Source organism: Cupressus sempervirens, chromosome 4, assembly GCF_028749045.1.
Source record: "Cupressus sempervirens isolate cs-2001-9-10 chromosome 4, ASM2874904v1, whole genome shotgun sequence".
Taxonomy (NCBI): Eukaryota; Viridiplantae; Streptophyta; class Pinopsida; order Cupressales; family Cupressaceae; genus Cupressus; species Cupressus sempervirens.
This window is the reverse complement of record NC_143121.1, coordinates 465,034,542-465,055,285: the sequence shown is the minus strand read 5'-3', so window position 1 is coordinate 465,055,285 and position 20,744 is coordinate 465,034,542. Positions and strand designations below refer to the sequence as shown.

Below are 20,744 nucleotides of genomic sequence, written 5' to 3'. Positions count from 1 at the left end.
GATATTTTACCCTAGAATCGTGTAAAATCTAATGAGTTTTCATCTTAAATCTGGCACATTTTCCTCTACAACTCAACTGCAAAGACTTGTGAGTTAAACATGAAAGTACTCACCCAACTAAAATAACCGTGAAAACTTGGCAACTTGGAGAATATTTGTAGGGTTTTTGTTATGGGCGCCCTAGAAATGCCCAAAAACCAAACCAACAGCTGATAGGAATTTAGTCAAATAATTTGCATCCAACTCTTTATTTCTTCGTTAAATGTTTAAACCCATTTATGGCACCGGAAGTAAATGTTTGTTTGTTTTCTATGTCTTAGCATAGATTTGAAATCACATAACATGAACAAGAAGGAATTTATAATAATATGCAAACTAAAGATTGAACTACTACTGAAGTTATATTATTTTTCAAACTAAAAAAATCAAATACATAGCAAACTTTTCAACTCACTAATTACTCCAGCATTATAACATAATTTTCCAGTAATGATTTCCCATCTTGCTGCTACAATAACATGAATAGTGTCACACTACAATAACGTGAATAGTGTCGCGCTACAGTGCTACTACAATAAAATCTGTCTTCACTCAGTCCAAGATCCTCGTAAAATCATCCCTTCAGAATGGCATAAGCATTCAACAAGAAGCGGGAATGATATGAACAAACACCCAATCTACCTAGAGCTGGAAATGCACCCAATCTGTCTATTAATGAAGCTGATAGCAATGAATTCCAAAGGCCAAACCACAAGGGAATGACGTCTAGAATTTCACAAGAGAGGATAGACGTCCTCTAATGCCAAGAACGGATCTACAACTCACACATCAATTTTCTTCTCATATTCAACTTGCCGAATGAAGCCACTAACGCTCCCTTTTATTCTTTCTCCGAGGATTGATTCCACTCTTATGAGCAATGTGGGAAAAAAAATGTGCAATATAAAACATATTAAAATAATTACTTATGTCTCCCTTAGGCGCCCCTTCTGACTTGCACACATTCCCATAAAATTTAATATTAAAGTAACACTTTAATATTTTACAACTAAATTAAATGTTACTTTAATAATACTTCAAGCATAAAAATATATTAGCTATTGGACTCCAAACAGCACAAGTGATACCTCATTGGAAAGCTCTTGCCGAGGAGTATCAAATCCAATCACCAAAACTAGCCTCCCCTTTGTCCAGTTGTCTTACTAAAAATAGTATGTATGCCTGAGACTGAGTAAATCAACTCCGTTTTGACCCAAACTAGAGATGACTAGGCCAAAATACTCTAAGATCCCTTTAAATCCTTTGTTAGCCCTCAGGACCATGTAGAACTAGGCTAACGCACACACAGTTGGTCAACTGCTAAAGTAGTAACATTACAATCCACGTCCCTTGAAATTGCTTGTCCTCAAGCAATATCAATCCAACCTGCATAATACCCAGCTCACTCTCCCATGTAGCATCCTCCTTCGGCAGGTCTTTCCATCTGACCAAATACTCATTCACTATCCTGGTTCTGAGTTTCCTCTCTCGGGTGTCCAGAATAGCCTCAGGTACTAACATGAGCTTCCCCTCCTCGTCCAAAGGAAGTAAATCTATAGAAGGAACTACACTCTAACCAATAGCTTTCTTAAGCCTCGACACATGAAATACATTGTGCACCCGACTGCCCTTTGGAAGCTCAAGCTCACAGGCGACTTCACCCACTCGGTGAATCACCTTATAGGGACCATAAAATCTAGGCTTTAGCTTCTCTGCGTCGCTCCTCTTGAGCAATGACTACCTATATAGCTATAGCCTCAAATACACCATATCCCCTACCTCGAAACTACACTCTACCCTATGTTGATCACATACAACTTTTGCTCATTTTGAGCTTGTTGAATGTTCTCCTTGAGCGCCCTCAAGATATCCTATCCTACAACATGTCTTTTAGCTTTGGGCACTCGATTGTTCCCCAAAACTAAATCCATGAAGCTGGGTGCTTCATACCCATACAATGCCATAAATGGAGACATCTTGACAATCATGTGATATGCGGCATAGTTCAAAATACCTGTGGTAAAACGAAAAAACTGCGATATCTCGCGAGATGCCTAGGAAAAGGATAAAAACGCCTATTAAATTGGCACCGGTATTATAAAAAAAACGTGGCATTAAAACCCAATAAAAATTGCGACATACCGCTGAAAGCGCGAATTAAAATCGTGGATCAGGTCAACGCAAAACGCCAAAAAAAAAAAATTTGGTTTTCAATGGACGATAAAGTCATGTGTTTTCGCGTTTTAGGTCCTATCTTCTTGCCGCGGATCTTCTTGCTGAAGCTTTCTCACAACAAAGTTACAAACATTCATCTTCTTGCTGCAGATCTTGCTACAGATGACGTCTTCAAATTCCTGCACCTTCAAAATCAAAACATTCATCTTGCTGTGAATGGTGTCTTCAAATTCCTGTGCCTTCAAAATCGACTAGGTCTTTCAATTCGACTGCGTCTTCAAATTCGATTGAGTATTTCTCTCATTCATCACAGGCTACAGTTGACACTTTTCAAGTATGGATAAAATTTTCTTTTGTAAATATTTGAGTATATTTTAATCTATTTGTAATTTAGTTAAAAAATCTTTAAAACTTAATTATATTTTAAATCTAAATACTACAAATTAAAATATATTAAATGATTTATAATTTTAATATTTTCGTTTTGATAAAAAATTTAAGGTTTAAAATACACCTAAATTGCATAGTAAATTAACAGTATTTAACAAATTAATAGTATTTAATATTAACAATATTCATAGTTTATAAATAAATTATAATATATTTAAATTTTAAAATACTAAATTATAAATCTTTTAAAAAATAGACTTGTTATTGACTTACCGTTATATATGAATTCAGAATTATAATAGTTATATAAAATAGAATTACTGTAATTAAATTGACTGTTTTGTTGAAATTTATAATTTTGTATATAACAATATTAAGTTTTAACGTTAAGTGTATTGTTTAAAAGATATATAATTTAGTTTTTGAATATTTAATAGATAATGTATGCTTTCTAACTATACATCGTCTATTTTTTATTAGGTTCTCTAAGTCTACAAGATGACTGGTGGTGGCAGAGCTAAGGATCCTTTATGGAAACATGGGATCCCAGGGGTAATCAGTGGACATGTTGAATGTATCCATTGCCATAAGAAAATGACTTCAGGGATAAGCCGATTGAAATACCATCTTGCAAAGATTCCATGCAATGATATTACATCGTGTGAAGAAAGTCTGGAGAGGTTACAAGAGAGGCTTTGACAAGCCTAAAAAAATATGCACGAAGTAAGGTAGAAAAAAAGAGGACATTTGAGGCCATGGCAACCCCAATGGGGACTTTTAGTTCTACAAGATCAAAAACAAGTGGAGAGGGTTCTTCTTCTATTGGGCCTCGAATACGAAAATCGAGAAGTATGAGTGGGTCTCTAGCAGACTTTTGGGTTCCACATAACAATCCTGGTGCTCAACCCGGCTTGCTAGGCACTGCATGGAACAAAGAGATGCATGATAAGACAAAGGTAGCAATTACAAGATTTTGAATCCGCAATGATATTCCCTTCAATTCTTTATGCTGTCTGTATTGGGATCAAGTGGTAACTTCCATTTCTTTGTCTGGTAAGGGGTTCAAGCCCCCAACTCCCTATGAGGTGAGTGGGCCATTATTACAGGACGAGGTAAGAAATATTCATCAGCTTGTAGAAGAGAAAAGAAAAGTTTCGGAACATAAAAGTTGCACTATTATATCTGATGAGTGGACAGATGGCAAGAACAAGACGCTCATCAACTTTATAGTTGTTTTAGGGGGGCAACTGGTATTTCTAAAATCAATTGATGCCTCTGATCAAGTAAAAAATGCAGAAAATTTGTGTAACATGCTAGATGAGGTGGTAAGAAGTGGGAGTGGCTAATGTCATCCAGATTGTGACTGATAATGCAGCGGCATATGTGGCTACCGGTAGACTTCTCATGGAGAGACATCCCACATTATTTTGGAGCCCTTGTGCTGCCCATTGTCTTGACTTGCTTTTTGAGGATCTAGGAAAATGAGTTGGGTGGAGAAGGTGGTTGAAGATGGAAGGAATATTGCTAAGTAAATCTACAATCATACATGGATCTTGAGTCTTATGAGAGAGCACACTAGTGGTAAGGATCTTGTACGGGCAGGGGTCACATGCTTTGCTACTAATTTTTTGAACTTGCAAAGCATATCTGAGACATTGTTAGACCTCAGGCGCATGTTTCTTGATAAGAAATGGTTAGAGAGTCCTTATGCCAAGAAGCCTAAAGCAGAGAAGATTGTGAGGATTGTGTTTGATGGTAGCTTTGAAAAGTTGATGGAAGAGACCCTCAAAGTAAGTTTTCAAGTATTCATTGATGATTTAATATTCAATTTTGAAATATTTTCCTTGGCTAATTTTTGTATGTTTTATTATGTCTAGGTATCAAAACCGTTGGTGAAGGTTCTACGAATTGTGGATGGGGATAAAAACCCCATGGGGTTTCTATATGAGGCCATGGATAGTGCAAAAGAGGCCATTCAACACTTCTATAGGTCAAATGAGACCAAATATAGACCCATATGGAACATCATTGATCGTAGGTGGAACCGACAACTCCACCAACACATTCATGCAGCTACCTACTTCTTGAACCCCAAGTACTATTTTTCCAACACTTTTAAAGCAGATGCAGAGGTTCAAATTGGCTTGGACACATGTATTCGAAGATTAGTTGCTGATATGGACCTCCGAGACCTCATACTTGATGAGTTACAGAGCTACAAGAGGGAAGAGGGGCCATTGTTTTCTTCTCCTAATTGCAAACGTAGGAGATACACCTTGCAACCAGGTAAAAAAGAACATGTCTAGTTTTATCATACCATTCATTTTGCTTGTGAAGTTTATTGGAAGTTTTACCACATCATAAATGGTTTTTTAAATCCTTGCAGCTCTGTGGTGGGAAGATTATGGTGCCACAATGCCTAATCTTCAAAAGCTTGCCATCCAAATTTTATTGCAGCCTTGTAGTGCTTCTGGCTGCGAGAGAAATTGGAGTACTTTTCAAAACATACACACAAAGAAACGTAATAGGTTGACTCAAAAGTGCCTAAATGACTTGGTTTATGTGAAGTACAACCTTCTCTTACACGAGAAGAAGGTGAAAGGGCAAGCTTCATATGAAGCACTAGACTTGGTTGACATTGATCCATACTCAGCCGATTGGATTGCTCCTCCTGATGGTGAGGATGCAGATGTTGGTGAACCTTTACTGATAGATGAGCAACTAGCTGAGTTTGAGAGAGAAGCAGATGAGTGCGATGCAGATGTGGCAGCACGTGAGGAGGAACATGAGCTTGGTCATCCATCAGAGGCTTCTGTCGAGCGTGAGGGACCTATTAGGGCAGCTATTGAGGATGTTGCCACAACAACTACTTCAACACCACTCACCCAACAGCAACAATCTCTTTTGAGTTTTACTCGTAGATGCAATTTATGATTGCTACTTTCAATTTTCATTGATACTGAAACTTGAACTTAATATGTATTCAAAAGTAATAGTTTTGTAGAGTTTGACTTCTATGTATCAAACTTATTTATATTCAGATGTTCTACTTGTTTTTTGGTATACGATTCTAGTAGTATGTTAATGATTAATCTACTAAGTTCCTCTTCCTATAAGTATAAATTACTGTTTAACTTAAAACTTTGAATGATATATGGTGGATATCTCAATTTTCAAATTATTATATATTCTACAAATTTGGTGTTGTATGCATTTTTAAGCATATTTTAAGAAATTTTATATTTTCAAATGTTCGATAAAAGTGTTGATTTATTGCCAAATTTTTCGCCGAGTTTTTGCCGATTTCGAGTTTTTCAAAATTTTTGGGTTGGCTGAGATATTGCTGATACTGAGTTTTTAAACTATGGTTTTACTATATGGATGGTGAAATTAAAGCTATTTCATGCCTATCAGATGTTCGAATAAATACTGAGAGTAAGGGAAAGGCATCTACGTCTTAAGAAAGAGGGAATTTGTATCTATGAATATGCAGAGTTATTGAATGACATTGTGGATGAAAGGGACCCTAATATTCCTTAAATCGAGCACCTACTCTGAACTACATATGCCATTTGAAAAGATTACCCTAACCAAGAATGGTTTCATCCACTGCATTTGTCCTAGATATACGATACCAAAGAAGGAATGTATGAAAAGATGTGTGGATTTGAAAAACTTATCACGTCTCGAGTTATCATCCATTCTATGCAATAGTTGAGCTAAGGGCTAAATGGGGAAAACCGTTTGATAATCATTGTTGAAAGGGGGCTTGTGATTGGTCTTGCACTACTACAATTAGATCCAATGGGCGCCAAGCTTGCTCAGGTTATGTTTAAATACTCAGGCGCAATTCAAATACAAAAGCATTGCTTAAGCTAAACCAAGGCAGCGTTTTTTAATGAAGGATGAATGATGAATAGCTCGAATCAATATCAATTTGAACCGTGGGTGACTGCTTTGCAAATATGAGCACCTTGTTAGCACCAGTCTTTGGGAACTTGCAGGCTTGCACGAGCAAAAACAAGTCAATGTGTGAAAGAAGGGATTGTACCCAATAAGGAAGATGGTAATGTATAAACAAAAGGAGGAGAGACCGTGTAACCTAAAGGTAACTTCACAGCACTCCACAAAAATGATCTTCCAATGTCGTATGTTCCATCCAAGTTGAAAGTTGTTTATGCCCAGATTTGTTCTGTGTTGTTACTCAAAGATAAAACGGATGACTACAAGGCATAGTTACACCGCCCTGGGGGACGGGGGGAAGGCAGAACAGGGGGACAAGTTTCTAGGACGAGAGGACAGAGGAGCCTTAATTTGGGGATTGTGGGGGGACGGTGGCGGGGGACAGGATAGGGACAGGAGGACAAAGGGACCTTAATTTGGGGATGGTGGCGGGGGATAGGACGTGGGGCAAAAACAGGGGGGATGCGCCCCCGTGTTACTATGCTAGAAAGTAAATATATTAGTTTTGAGTCTTTTACCAAAATTCAGATTGTATTACAAGTTAAGTTTGGAGTTCACACTATGTAATAATCGTTAAGTTACATGTTATGAAGCGGCATGTTAATTGAAAATAATTTCACATCTCTTAGTTCCACATATAAGTAAGAGATGCCAAAAACAAAAAAGGACAAGAAAAGAAAACGACATTATTAGCATATTTTCAATAATTTGGATTGAAAGAAAAGAGTTGTAATATGCAGCATAACTGCTGAAATCATTTCTTTATGAATAACAAAGTATTTTGCCTTTGTTTGCTGGAAGAAATGAAAATATTTTCAAACAGGATTGGTCCTTTGTGCTCATCAAAAGAAAATTAGTGAATCGTTTCTGATTTGGTTTCTACAGTAAGATTATTTCATAGCATTCATTGTTTGACAATCAAGGAATCTAAAAGAGAGATGTATTTTGCTCATTCTTGTCTGACTGGTCTTCTCTTCAAAGAGGTTAAAAGTTAAAACCATTTTAGATTTAACATTGATTTGCAAATGTCATTTAATCTTCTACATTTCAAATTCGGAGCAATTGATGATATAGGAAAAAAATATATTGTATATTGTTCTATAAAGTTGTATCTAAAAAATCTGCATTGTGATAGACTCTGTAGCTCAAGCAAACAAGGCACTAATCTCTAAGGTCATTAGAAGATCGTCATCTGTTTTGTGGTAGGAATTAATGACTCATATCTACATTACTTCATTACATATAAAAATTCAGTTATCTCATAAACTCCATATAAGCATTCTAATTTCTGAACATTGATTTTCAAAGCAATCTTATCTTAAAGCATTTTACTTTGAAGTCACCATTAAAAGTTTTGAAGTAAACATGTTTTCAATAACTTCACCTATTTATTCTAAGTGGTGCAGACTAAAGGCTCTTCATATCCTTGTCATTTGGAGGAGAACTTTATTGCATCCAAAATCAAACAATTTGCTCTAAAAAGCCTAGGGACTAGGAAATTGGCTTACGAGTAGGTTAACCCACCTTGGTCCTGCAAAGCTAGAAGTGCAGAAGACAAAGCTCATCCCAATCAACTCTTATCGGATTAGCCATTACCAGTTGGATATCCCATCATTGAATTGGCAAGGTTCATAGGATTCCAATCTGTGGTTTTGGGAACCAACAGATTGGCGACTCTATTGGGCAGAGTTGCAAAATAAACCTTAAGAGTTTCTGATTTCAGGCCAGCATAAAGAAGTTAATATTTATTTGTTTATTGAGGCATTTTTGTAGCTGTTATAATACAGATTTTTTAGAAGTTCTGATATATTTTGAAGCATTTGTTTCTTGTGAGATTCTGACATAAACGAGTCCTAAGTTCTAACGTTTCTTGAAGTTTTGATTTTGTGAGTGTATTGAATTCATGTACCCACAGGAATCCTTGCTGCCAAATCAGAACTCACAGAGGACAAACCAAGACATTTATTTAGATTTTCCTTGAAGACGATGGCGACTCTACGATAAATATATTATTTCATGAATGATAAATTGATTTGTATAGAAAGAATGAAAGGATATAGAAATTTAACTCTGAAGTATATGTGGGGAAGAAGATCAGTAAATAAAGGACAGAATAATCTCATTCAATTGACCTTCGATAGAATGCAAAGAAAGAACAAAAGGCACCAAACATGATTTTTTTCAGGGCATAGAAATTTTCAAAAAAGGGTTAACAGGCAGAATAGTTAGAATGAAGGAATCACCTCAAATCATAACAGTCCTGAAAGAGAGGATAAGAACTTCAATCCGTTCTTCCAAATCCCTGAAGCTGATCAAGAATCTCAATGTAAAATGAAAAGGGTAGAAGAGGAAGGAGATGAAGAATTGCAGCAATGGGGTGTAGTTTTTAAGAAGATGGCTGATGTTTCACACCAAGATGATAAAATGGCAAAGATACTTAGGAGACAGCCTGATCATATCCTTGAGAAGATTGGGATAACAAGAGGACAGATTGTTTCACCATTAAGCAAGTCAAATTGTGGAGAGACAAAAGCAAGAAAAATGGAGTGAAGAAAGAAGAAAGTGTGATCAAGAGGTACCAAACAAAAAATACCCAAATATGATCCCCCTCACAGAAAAATCTAGACTCCCGCTTTGTCACTAGCCATATGAACCCTTTATTTGATCACGTGGATGATAGGAATGGAAGAGCAGATCAGAATGAAAGCTTTGGGAAATACTCTGGTCAACATGGTGGAAATTCAGGACAGCATAACAAAGGTATTCCACAGAATGGTGGTTTTCTCATAATGCAAATCTGGGGCATCCTTATGGTGGGAATCAAATCTACAGACGTATGGGGAATATTAATCACATAACCAAGGTCATGGAATGCATCATCCAGGAACAAGGAATCATATCATAAGGCAGCCAATGGTTATTAAAAGATATAGGAAATTGGATTGTGATGGGCTAAGAGGATACCCAAACCCAATTTCCAATGAATTGAGGTCTTTTATCCCAAAATTCTCTGAAAGTGGGACTGAATCTACAGAACAGTGTGTGATCAATCTTAAAAGTACAATTGAAGAGTTGGATGAGGATCATGAAGATGTCTTCATGAAGTTTTTTGTTCAGTCCTTAACACAAAATGTTGTTGAATAGTATAGGCGTTTTCCTAATAGGTCTATAACCCGGAGGTGTGATTTTGTTGATCCATTTATAGAGCAGTTTGGAGATCATAATGACACCTGTTAAGAATATTAACCAAATAACCTATAGGTCTGATAGTACAGACCGTACTTCCTTTTCTTATTATATATCTCTAAACTGGCAGTACATTATATATATAACTCTTCCTAGAAGCCAGCAACTTTTCAGGAAGCAACAGTATGATGCTTAACTAAACTAACACATAGTTAGTTAGGTGTTATTAATTTGTCTTCTCTAATCGCCGACATAGAGGGAGTTTAGTTAGTGCTAGTTTAGGAAGAGTTATGTCCCTTTGAGGGACATACCCTTTAGGAAGGATATATAGGGAGGTTATAGATGTAGATTAAGGACACACAGCTACAAAAAAGTCTGCTCCTCTAAGTATCTATATCCCCAAATAATATCAGAGATACTTCCTCACAATCAAAAGTCGAATATTCATTATTGGATCTGCATAAAATTAGGAATTAACTCCATCAATATTCAAAATTCTTAAAAGACCATTCTCAGCATTTAAAGACTGGATTAAAACTCTGATTCAGAGATAAGGAATTTGCAGAATCTTTACATGGTATCACAGCTTTGGTAGTCAAACCTAGGCTTTGCAAAATTCAATCATCAGACTCTATATATATCTAGCAACTGTCTTCTATCTTCAATGGCATACACAATCAGACCCGAGGACAAGTTTGATGGGAAAGAGCACTTTGAAGTCTGGAAATTCAGAATCATGATGATTCTTGAAGAGAACGATGTAAAACAATTCGTTGATGGAGCATCCAAACAACCCCCAGTTGAACCTCACAAATCTATCTAGAGCAGAGGAAATAGAAAAGCTATTCAAATCATCTTGGATGGAGTAAAAAATGATATTGTACTTATGCTTACAAAACATCAGACTGCCTTTAATATGATGAATGCATTACGAAATGCCTATGAAGTAAACAATGCAACTAGGGTTCTTGCACTAAAAAGGCAACTGAATCACATTCAGATAAAGAAAGGAGAATCGATAAATTCTTACTTCCTAAGAGTTGTTGGCATTAGAGATGAACTATCAAGCATAGGAACCATCGTTAGTAACACAGAATTAACACATATGGCTATAGATGGATTGTCAGATTCATGGAAGACATTTGCACAAGGAATAAGTGCCAGAGATAAGCTTCCGGACTTTAATAGACTCAAGAATTATTGTGTTCAAGAGAAATTCATAAAACTAAAGAAAGAAGGGAAACCAAAAGTAGAAGATGAAGAATTTCACGTTCTTAATACAAACTCCTATAAGGGCAAGAAGAAGCATTGCAAGAAGAAAAAGGGAAATCAAAAGAATGGAAAACCCAAGAAAGATCTATCTAAAATAAAGTGTTTCCAATGTGAAAAATTTGGACACTATAGATCTAATTGTCCTGAAAATTCCAAACAATGGGCAAATTGTACAAATGTCATTAGAGAAGAAGATACTTATGATCTTGAGAACCGTGTTTTGTATTCCTTTTTATCAAATGAAATTTCAAATAAAGCATGGGTAATTGATAGTGGATCTTCTAGACATATAACGGGATACAAAGAAACTCTAGATTCTTTATCAGAGAAGGTTAATGGTGAAGTTACCATTGGTGATAACTCAACACACTCTATTGAAGAAATTGGAAATTGTACTTTGAAACTAAAATCAGGAAATACTCTTCTTCTTAAAGGTGTACTCTATGTACCAGGAATTAAAAGAAACCTAATCTCAATTACAGCACTTGAAGATGATGGGCACAATGTTGCATTTGTAGATGGAAAAGTATTAACTTGGGCTAAGAACTCCTCTATCAGGAAAGCAAAGTTAACTGGTCAAAGAAAAGGATATTTGTATGAATTGAATACAGAACCTAGTCGTTCTATTCAAGCCCTAGTTAACGAAGCTGCAAATACAAATGAAATATGGCACAGAAGATTAGGGCATCTAAATTTCAAAACTTTATCAACTATGGAGAAGATGGTTACTGGATTACCTAAACTAAATAAAGGCCACCCAAGTATTTGCAAAGGGTGTGCTCTAGGTAAAAACACCAGAAGTCCCTTTCATGATAGTATTACGAAAACAAATAATGTATTAGAATTAATTCATTCTGATTTATGTGGACCCATGTTTGTTCCTTTTCTTGGAGGATTCTAGTATTATATCTTGTTCATAGATGACTTCTCCAGGAAAACATGGATTTATTTTTTCAAATGCAAGGAATCGGAAGAAATCCTACAAAGGTTTAAAGAATTCAAAACATTAACTGAAAACTTTTCAAGGCATAAAATTAAAACCCTCAGAACTGATAACAGAGGAGAATATACCTTAGATTTGTTTAAAAAGTTTTGTAAAGAATCAGAGATTAAGAGGGAGTACATTGTTCCTTATAATCCAGAGCAAAACAAGGTAGCAAAAAGAAAGAATAGAACAATTATAGAAGCTGCTAGAGCTATGATTTTTGATCAAAATCTAGAATATTATCTTTGGGCAGAAGCCTCTTGTACTACTATATATATTCAAAACAGAAGTCCTCACTCCTATCCTAAAGATAAAACCCTTGAAGAAGTATTTACTAAAGTAAAACCCAATACAAGTCATCTTAGAATTTTTGGGTGTCTTGTATATATCCATGTTCCAAAAGAAAGGAGAACCAAGTTAGAACCCTCTAGGAGGAAAGGTATTTTTGTAGGGTATAATGAAACATCAAAGGCATATAGGATTTTTATACCTAGACAGAAAAATATTGAACTTAGCAGAGATGTAATTTTTGAAGATCTTGCATTCAAAAGAGCCATAAGTTCTAATGAACCTTCTCTTTTATCTAGTTCTGAAAGAAATAGTGAATCTAGGTCCCAAAGGGAGAACTTACAAGAAATCGAAGATGAAATTCAAAATATGAACCTTGAAGAAAATTCAAAGAAAAGATCACTTTGGGCCATTAAAACAGTTGAAGCAACTCAAGACTTTGCTACACCTTTCAAAACAATCAAAGAAAGCAAAAGACCTAAAAGATTCTTTGGTTATACAAAAAACATAAGTGATTTATCCAAAACAAAGCCAACCAATCCTTCTGATGCTATTAAACATACAACTTGGAAAGAAGCTATGACAGAAAAATACCAATCTATTATGAAAAATGATGTTTGAGAAATTGTTCCAAGACCTAAAGGAAAATCTGTTGTTTCTTCCAAATAGATATTTAAAATAAAGCATGCTGCTGACAGTAGTATTGAGAAGTATAAAGCTAGATTTGTAGCCAGAGGATTTTCTCAGAAAGAAGGGATTGATTATGAAGAAACCTTTGCTATGAAGAAACCTTTGCTCCTATTGCCCGATATACCTTTGTATGAGCAGTCTTAGCAATTGCCACATCAAAGGGATGGAAGGTGCATTAGATGGATGTAAAAACAGCATTCCTAAATGGAAAAATTTCAGAAGAAGTATATTTGGAGCAACCGGAAGGATTTGAAACTCATAATCCTAACGCGTTTGTTTGCAGGCTCAAGAAAGCTCTCTATGGGCTTAAAAAGGCTCCCAAGGCCTAGTATGAAAGAATTGATAAGTATATCACCGGCTTAGGATTCTCCAAGAATGAAGCTAATCCAAATTTATATTATAAAAGAGATAAAGATGATACGGTAATTCTGATACTATATGTGGATAATTTACTAATAACAGGTGATGAACATCTCATAAATCAGTGCAAGAAAGATCTAACTAAAGAGTTTGAAATGAAAGATTAGAGACTCCTTCATTACTTCCTAGGACTGTAAGTACGACAGAATTTGGACAGTTTCATACTTAATCAAGGAAAGTATACATCAAACATTTTGAAGAAATTGGAATTGCAAACCTATGTCTTCTCCAATGGAAACTAATCTACATAAACCTAAGGAAACAGCAACAGAATCATCTTCCATAGATTCTACTCTCTAGAGAGAGATGATTGGGTCCCTTATGTACTTAGTAAATACAAGGCCGGATATTTGCTACACAGTTAATGCCTTAAGTCAGTTTATGTGTGAACCGAAGGAGATTCACCTAGTTGCGGTTAAACACATAATGACATACCTACAAGGCACTCTTAATTTTGGACTCAAATATAAGAAAGTTGCTTTGGACTTGCATGGATTTACCGACTCAGATTGGGGTGGAAGTGTTAAAGACAGAAAAAGTACTTCAGGATGTTGTTTCAGTTTAGGATCAACTATGATATCTTGGATTTGCAAAAAGTAGTCTTCAGTAGCTCAGAGCTCCACAGAAGCTGAATACATTGCATTAGCGATGGCCTCTCGAGAAGCAGTCTGGCTGAGGAAGTTACTTGTGGGATTATTTGGGCAAGCCATGAATCCTACAATTATTCATTGTGATAATCAGAGTTCCATCAAGCTCTCAATGAATCCAATCTTCCATGACAGGTCCAAGCATATTGAAATTTCTTACCATTATATAAGAGATATGGTAGACAGGAATTCTGTAAAATTGGAATACATTTGCACTGTAGATCAGACAGCAGACATACTCACCAAACCTCTATCTAGAGTGAAGATAGAACATTTCAAGAGGAAACTTGGTATGGTTGAGTTGTAATCTATTTGTACTCTTTTGATTATTAATAAAATAATTTTAGTTTTTCAGGTTATTGACTGTTATGGGCTCCACCATGTGTATTCATTATTTAAAGAGGTGGTGATCTCTGAAATAATGAACACTTGTATAAAAAGCATTATGAGAGATGACCATCTCTTAGATAATGTTCTAAACAATAGATTTTATTGTGAGATCTAGATGAGTTTTAGATCATATTGTGATATTGACATTGCTATGTTCATGTGTCACAAATTGGATAAAGGAAGAATCTTAGTATTCCCCAGGTTTATCCTATATTCTGGTAAATCTTAAAACTCAGGATCTTGTTGTGATATAGAAATACAAATTTCTATGAAATCACACCTTGGATAAATGAAGAGATTACTCTTTAGATTTATCCTGTATAATATCGCTAGTAGCAGTGATTTGTCATATCACGGGTTTAGTAATATGACTTTGTATCATGTGTTCTATGATAACACATACTAAGAAGAAACAGACAGATATAGAGTACTAATTCTTGCTTATTCATCTATATTGGTGTTGCTAAATATAATATCTCTCTGTAGGATTATCAGGTTAAGAGGGAGTGTTAAGAATATTAACCAGATAACCTACAAGTCTGATAGTACAGACCATACCTCCTCTTCTTATTATATATCTCTAAACTAGCAGTATATATATATATATAACTCTTCCTAAAAGCCAGCGACTTTTCAAGAAGCAATAGTATGATGCTTAACAAAACTAACACATAGTTAGTTAGGTGTTATTAATTTGTCTTCTCTAATCACTGACTTAGAGGGAGTTTAGTTAGTGCTAGTTTAGGAAGGGTTATGTCCCTTTGAGGGACATACCCTTTAGGAAGGATATATAAGGAGGTTACAGATGCAGATTAAGGACACACAGCTACAACAAAGTCTGCTCCTCTAAGTATCTATATCTTGCAAATAATATCAGAGATACTTCCTCACAATCAAAAGTCGAATATTCATTATTGGATCTGCATAAAATTAGGAATTAACTCCATCAATATTCAGAATTCTTAGAAGACCATTCTCAGCATTTAAAGACTGGATTAAAAGTCTGATTCAGAGATAAGGAATTTGCAGAATCTTTACACCTCATTTGCTTCATGAGAATTGACAAGTATTAAAAAAGAATGTGAATGAATCAGTTGCAGAATTCAACAAGAGGTTCAGCAAGGTATTAAATAGAATCTTAAAAGTATCAGGCCAGTTAATTCCTTCTTTATTGATTTCTATCTCAGTGCATTTGATAGAAAAATACATTATGAGATAAGATCTCATAGACCCAATTCTCTACAACAAGCTTTTAAGACAGTCAGGACAATAGAAAATGATAGAAAGGCTTCTAGTAGGGTTAGCAAAAGGAAGCGTGTAAAGCTTTTATAATCCTAGAGCCCCAAAGAAGAATAATTTGAAGGAAATTATGGATATGTTGAAAGACGTGAAGATGAAGCAAAGAAGAAATGAGAAGTCACCATTACAGATAAATGATAGACCAAGATTGCATGATATCCCCTATTATACTAATTGGAAAGATGGAAAAGCAGAGAGGCCTAATTATACCAAGGATACTCTTCATCCTTTGTGAAATGTTCATCACATGGCTGAAGATGGGCCATGGGTGAAGTCTGTAGACTCCCTCATGCATCAGATCAATGTGTTATTGCACAATCAATTCTAGAGGAGGAAGGTCAAGAGATGGAAGATCAACAAACCATAACTGTTTTGTCATCTGAACCTTTTTGGGGTAGGGATGATGAGGATTATTCTGATGAAGAACATATTTTAGATTCATATTCAAGAAGGATGGATCAGCAAAGTTATGTACAAAAAGTATTCTCAGATGAAGATGAAATGCCTACTTTAAGGAGGTTGACCAACGAAGAAAAGAGAGCTTACACCATAGCAGTTGTTGAGAAGACCAAGCACACATATCATCAAAGGAATAGGACCAACAATACAAACCAAGGCAATCCCACTAGTATATTTGCCAAGATTCCAACTACTAAAGTGAACACATCAAGGAAGGCTAATGACGAAACTCAAGGAAAACAGGAAGATACATTGCAGCCTCCTAAAGTAACCAAGCCATCAAATAAGTTGAACCCTGGTAAGCAAGTTTTTGATTGTCATTCCTTTATGAATCATGCATTGTCTCAGGTAATGCATTCTCGTCCCACTAATGTAAATAATGAAATTCCCTGATTACAGGAAGGAGACTCTGAAGATTTTATCTAGTATAGAAGATTTAAAAGATGAAAGTGATAAAAAAGATAATGATGAATGACCAATTGTATATTTAGGAACTACATTAAATAAAAATTCCAATCACGTTGATCCTTTTTATCTGACCTTGCTAATTAACAATAAGCTAGTTAGAAATTGCATGATTGATTCAAGGCAGCAGTTAATAATATGTTTGCTGATGTAATGAAGGAAATTGGTTTGAAAGTTGATACACCATATGAGAAATACTATGCAATTGACAATAGATCAGTTCATGTAGTTGGTATCCTAAAAGATGTTGAATTCAAATTCCCGGCTTGTCCTCAGGTTTCATATAAAACTGATAATACAGTCATAGAGATCCTTGCAAATTATGGCATGTTGTTGTCCAGTTAATGGTCAAATTTAGTTGGAGGGCATGTCCAACTTGATTTATCTTATGCCGCTATACAAGTTGGTGGATGGAAGATCAGAATTGAGAGAGAGCCAAGGTCTCCTTATTTGGTTGAAGATTTCAATTCTCATTTTGATAACAACTTTTGCCAGTCTGACATGGACAACTTCCAGGTAAGCATTGCTAAACCAGCTTTAAAAACTATTGATCCTACTGGAGTGCATGTATAGGAAAGTCATGAAGATATATGACAAATGTACTTTGATGGAGCTTGCAGCAAAGATGGAAATAAGGTTGGGGTTATCGTTGTATCCCCATCTGGTAAGACTTTCAAATACTCTTTTTTGTTGAATTTTGAATGTACTGATAATATTTCAGAATATGAAGCATTAATTATTGAACTAAACATTGCAAAAGTATATGGAATTAAGATGCTTAATGTTTTAGGTTATTGTGATTAAATTGTGTCTCAGATCAGGAATTAATTCAGAACTAGGAATCCAAGGTTGAAACAATATAGGAATCATGTTTGGAATCTGATTGAATCACAACGCATTTTCTATTAAGTGGGTAGATAGGTCAAGTATTTTCTTGCTGACCTAATCGGTTTTAGGAAAGTTGACAATCCACTTGATGAGATTGTGTAGGTAGAGATAAAGAACAGACTGTCAATAGCTGATATGTGCAGAATTGGTAGGTATCTGAAGATGATAGGGACCTTCTCAAATTCTTAGCATGTGAAGAAAAATATGAAGATCAAAAAATAGACTGGAATGGGTATGTGGAGGACTAGGACAGTAAGAAGGGCTTGTTTGGGAAAGAGGTGGTTCAGTTCAAAACGAATAAGATACCGAAGGGCTTGGTAGCACTAGAAAGGGTTCTTGATGAACAAGGAAGTTTCAAGGCTAGTAAATCTACTACAATACAAGGAGACATTGAAAAAATTAATCTTGGAAATGAACATGCCCCTAAGGAACTGTTCATTGGTAAGAAGTTATCTCTAACAATAAGATTAGATTTGATTTCTTTATTAAGAAAGTATATGCATGTTTTTTCTTGGAGTTATGATGAGTTGAAGAGCTGTAGAGATTTATTTCAACATGAGATACCCCTAAAACCAGATGCAAAACCTTTTAGACTAAGGCAAAGGCCTATCAATCCAACTTAGGCACCTAAGATGAAGGAAGAATTAATTAAGCTGAGAGATGCAGGTATTGTCAAACCTATTACGCACTCAACTTGGGTATCAAATCTTGTCCCATATAGAAAGAAATATGGTGACATCAAATTATGTGTGGATTTTAGAAACCTTAATGTGCCATATCTAAAAGATAATTATGCTTTTCCAAACATAGAAGCTTTACTACATAAGGTAACCGGAAATGAGTTATTATCCTTAATGGATGGCTTTTCCGGATACAATCAGGTCAAAGTCAGAGAGTCAGAACAGTACAAGACAACATTTACTACTCTGTGGGGCACTTATGTTTATGCTAGAATGCCTTTTGGCCTGACTAATGCAGGGACTACTTTCCAAAGAACGCTGGATGTTACCTTTTAAGGCCTGATTGGCTTTATTTTGGTTGTTTATCAAGATTACCTTACTGGTTATTCCAAAAAGGTAGAGGACCATTCTGGACACTTGGAAAAAATATTTTTGAGGGCCTTGAATATGGGATATCTCTCAATCCCAAAAAGTATCATTTTTGGAGTTACAAAAGGGAAACTTCTAGGCCATATTGTATGAAAGGAAGAAGTGAAAATCGATCCAGAAAGAGTAGCAGTGACTGACAACATTCAAATACCCAAAACAGTACATGTTATGGGTTTAGGAAAGTTGTTACTAAACTCTACGCTGATAATTAAATGGACGATGTAGTTACGAGTGAATTTGCTGATTTTGGAGCACCCATTGGTCATAGTCCTGTTGCTCTTTGTGACAAGTATAGAAAGGATGCTTACTCTTGGTGGTACGTCAAAGGCCACAAATCACCATACCTCCAACTTCTCACAATCAAAGTTTTATCACAAGTAGCTTTATGAATTTTTATCCACTCTAAATCCGGTTGTCATTTTCAAATTACTATTTTCCATTTGATTGATTAATATTATAGAGACAGTAATGAGATCTGCCTTTGCTTCAATCGGTTTCTAGTTCATCTTAAGCTGAATGAAATTGAAGTACATACTCCTCCATCCATTAGTGAAGAACAATCAGTTGGTATCAAGCAAAAATGAGGATTTAGTCTATGTTCATTCAAACTCGTGCCTTCTTACAAAAATGATGAGTACAAGGAAGGGGCAGAAAAGTTGTGGGATGTTGTACCGGAGCATACTGTCTTGGATTTTTTCATTACTGTACAATCTTTAACAATGGAGGAGTCAAGTAGCCAGCATACTTTTAGTGCAAGTAACAGTTGGATTTAATCATCTAATGTCAATGTTGATGATAATCTTGGTATTGATGATGACCTGTATGGTTCTGATTAATGGACTGATTCCTAGTATTATTTCTATGTTAAAGAATGACTATATATCATGAGACTCTACTTTGATCTTTTTGATAGCGAAAACTGAATTTAAATGAGTATGATATGTTTCAAAATATGAAATTCGTAATAGTTTGTTTGGCATATGTATTTGTATGTGAATTCTAAACTTAATTTGTTTTTTCGCAGCACAAATTTATATATCTAACAACTTGTCATATACATGTATTGGTATGTGACATTATAAACTTAGTTTCATTTATAGTTGTACATTCATACAGGCATACATGTGTGTGTATATATAGATAGAGAGAGAGAGAGAGAGGGAGAGGGAGGGAGGGAGGGAGAGAGAGAGAGGTATCCAAAACACACCCAACCCCATAAAAAAATCAATTGTACCAGTGTTTCATACCCACATACCTGTTCCCATACCCAATTTGGCTACTTAGCATTCTAGAGTGACTATCTGTCAGGAACTTACTAATCACCTACTGTCTAACTCATGAGTGTAACTCAATTTTATCATGGGTAACCAATCAGAAATAATAGTTGTCCTAACAGTTACCAAGACATATTGATCTTGTCGTCCTCTCCTTCCTTTATACACTGCATAAATAGTGGTGGAAAATGTTCTGGCTTAAGTAAAATTCTGAGGCACTTTAAATCAGCTAGCTCTAACTCAATCAACATTGCAGGCCAAAAATTATTGAAGGTGGATACATAAACCAACATTGGTTGATGTATCTCTTTATATTAATATACGATATAAGATTTGAATTTTCTTTTTTAACAAAGAAAATGTCCATTGCACTATTTTATTCCTCGTCCCTATCATTTTCAAGCTGATGATATGTCCCAACTCATGTGTTAGTTCCATAGCCAGAAACAAATTCTCGTCCTCAACCACCATGACTGTTACGTAATGCTTCAGGGTTAAGCAATGAGTATGAACAGAGCAATGCAACCTGTAACATTTTCCATACAATTACATCTGCAAAATTAACCCCTCACATTTGGGCATTACTTTACAAGGAATTAGAACATCTTAATTTGGATCTTACAGAAATGTAAACTTATAATATTTTACATATGACCAAACTGAGGTGTAAAAATCTGTTACTTGAGAAAAAAGCATATTTAATAAAACTAACAGTTTTGTTATATTATCACCAAAAATGTCACGAACAAAATATCAAATAACTATTAAGTACACTTGTCAGAAAGAAAAATGATGTATACTTAAA

The 20,744-nt window shown here is 35.3% G+C and overlaps 1 protein-coding gene across 3 annotated transcripts in view; it reads right to left on the bottom strand.

Moving 5' to 3' along the window:
• The window catches only part of GCT (RNA polymerase II transcription mediator), a 178,404-nt gene that overhangs the window by 9,822 nt on the left and 147,838 nt on the right, over nucleotides 1-20,744 (bottom strand). The gene's annotated exons all lie outside the window — the stretch shown is intronic.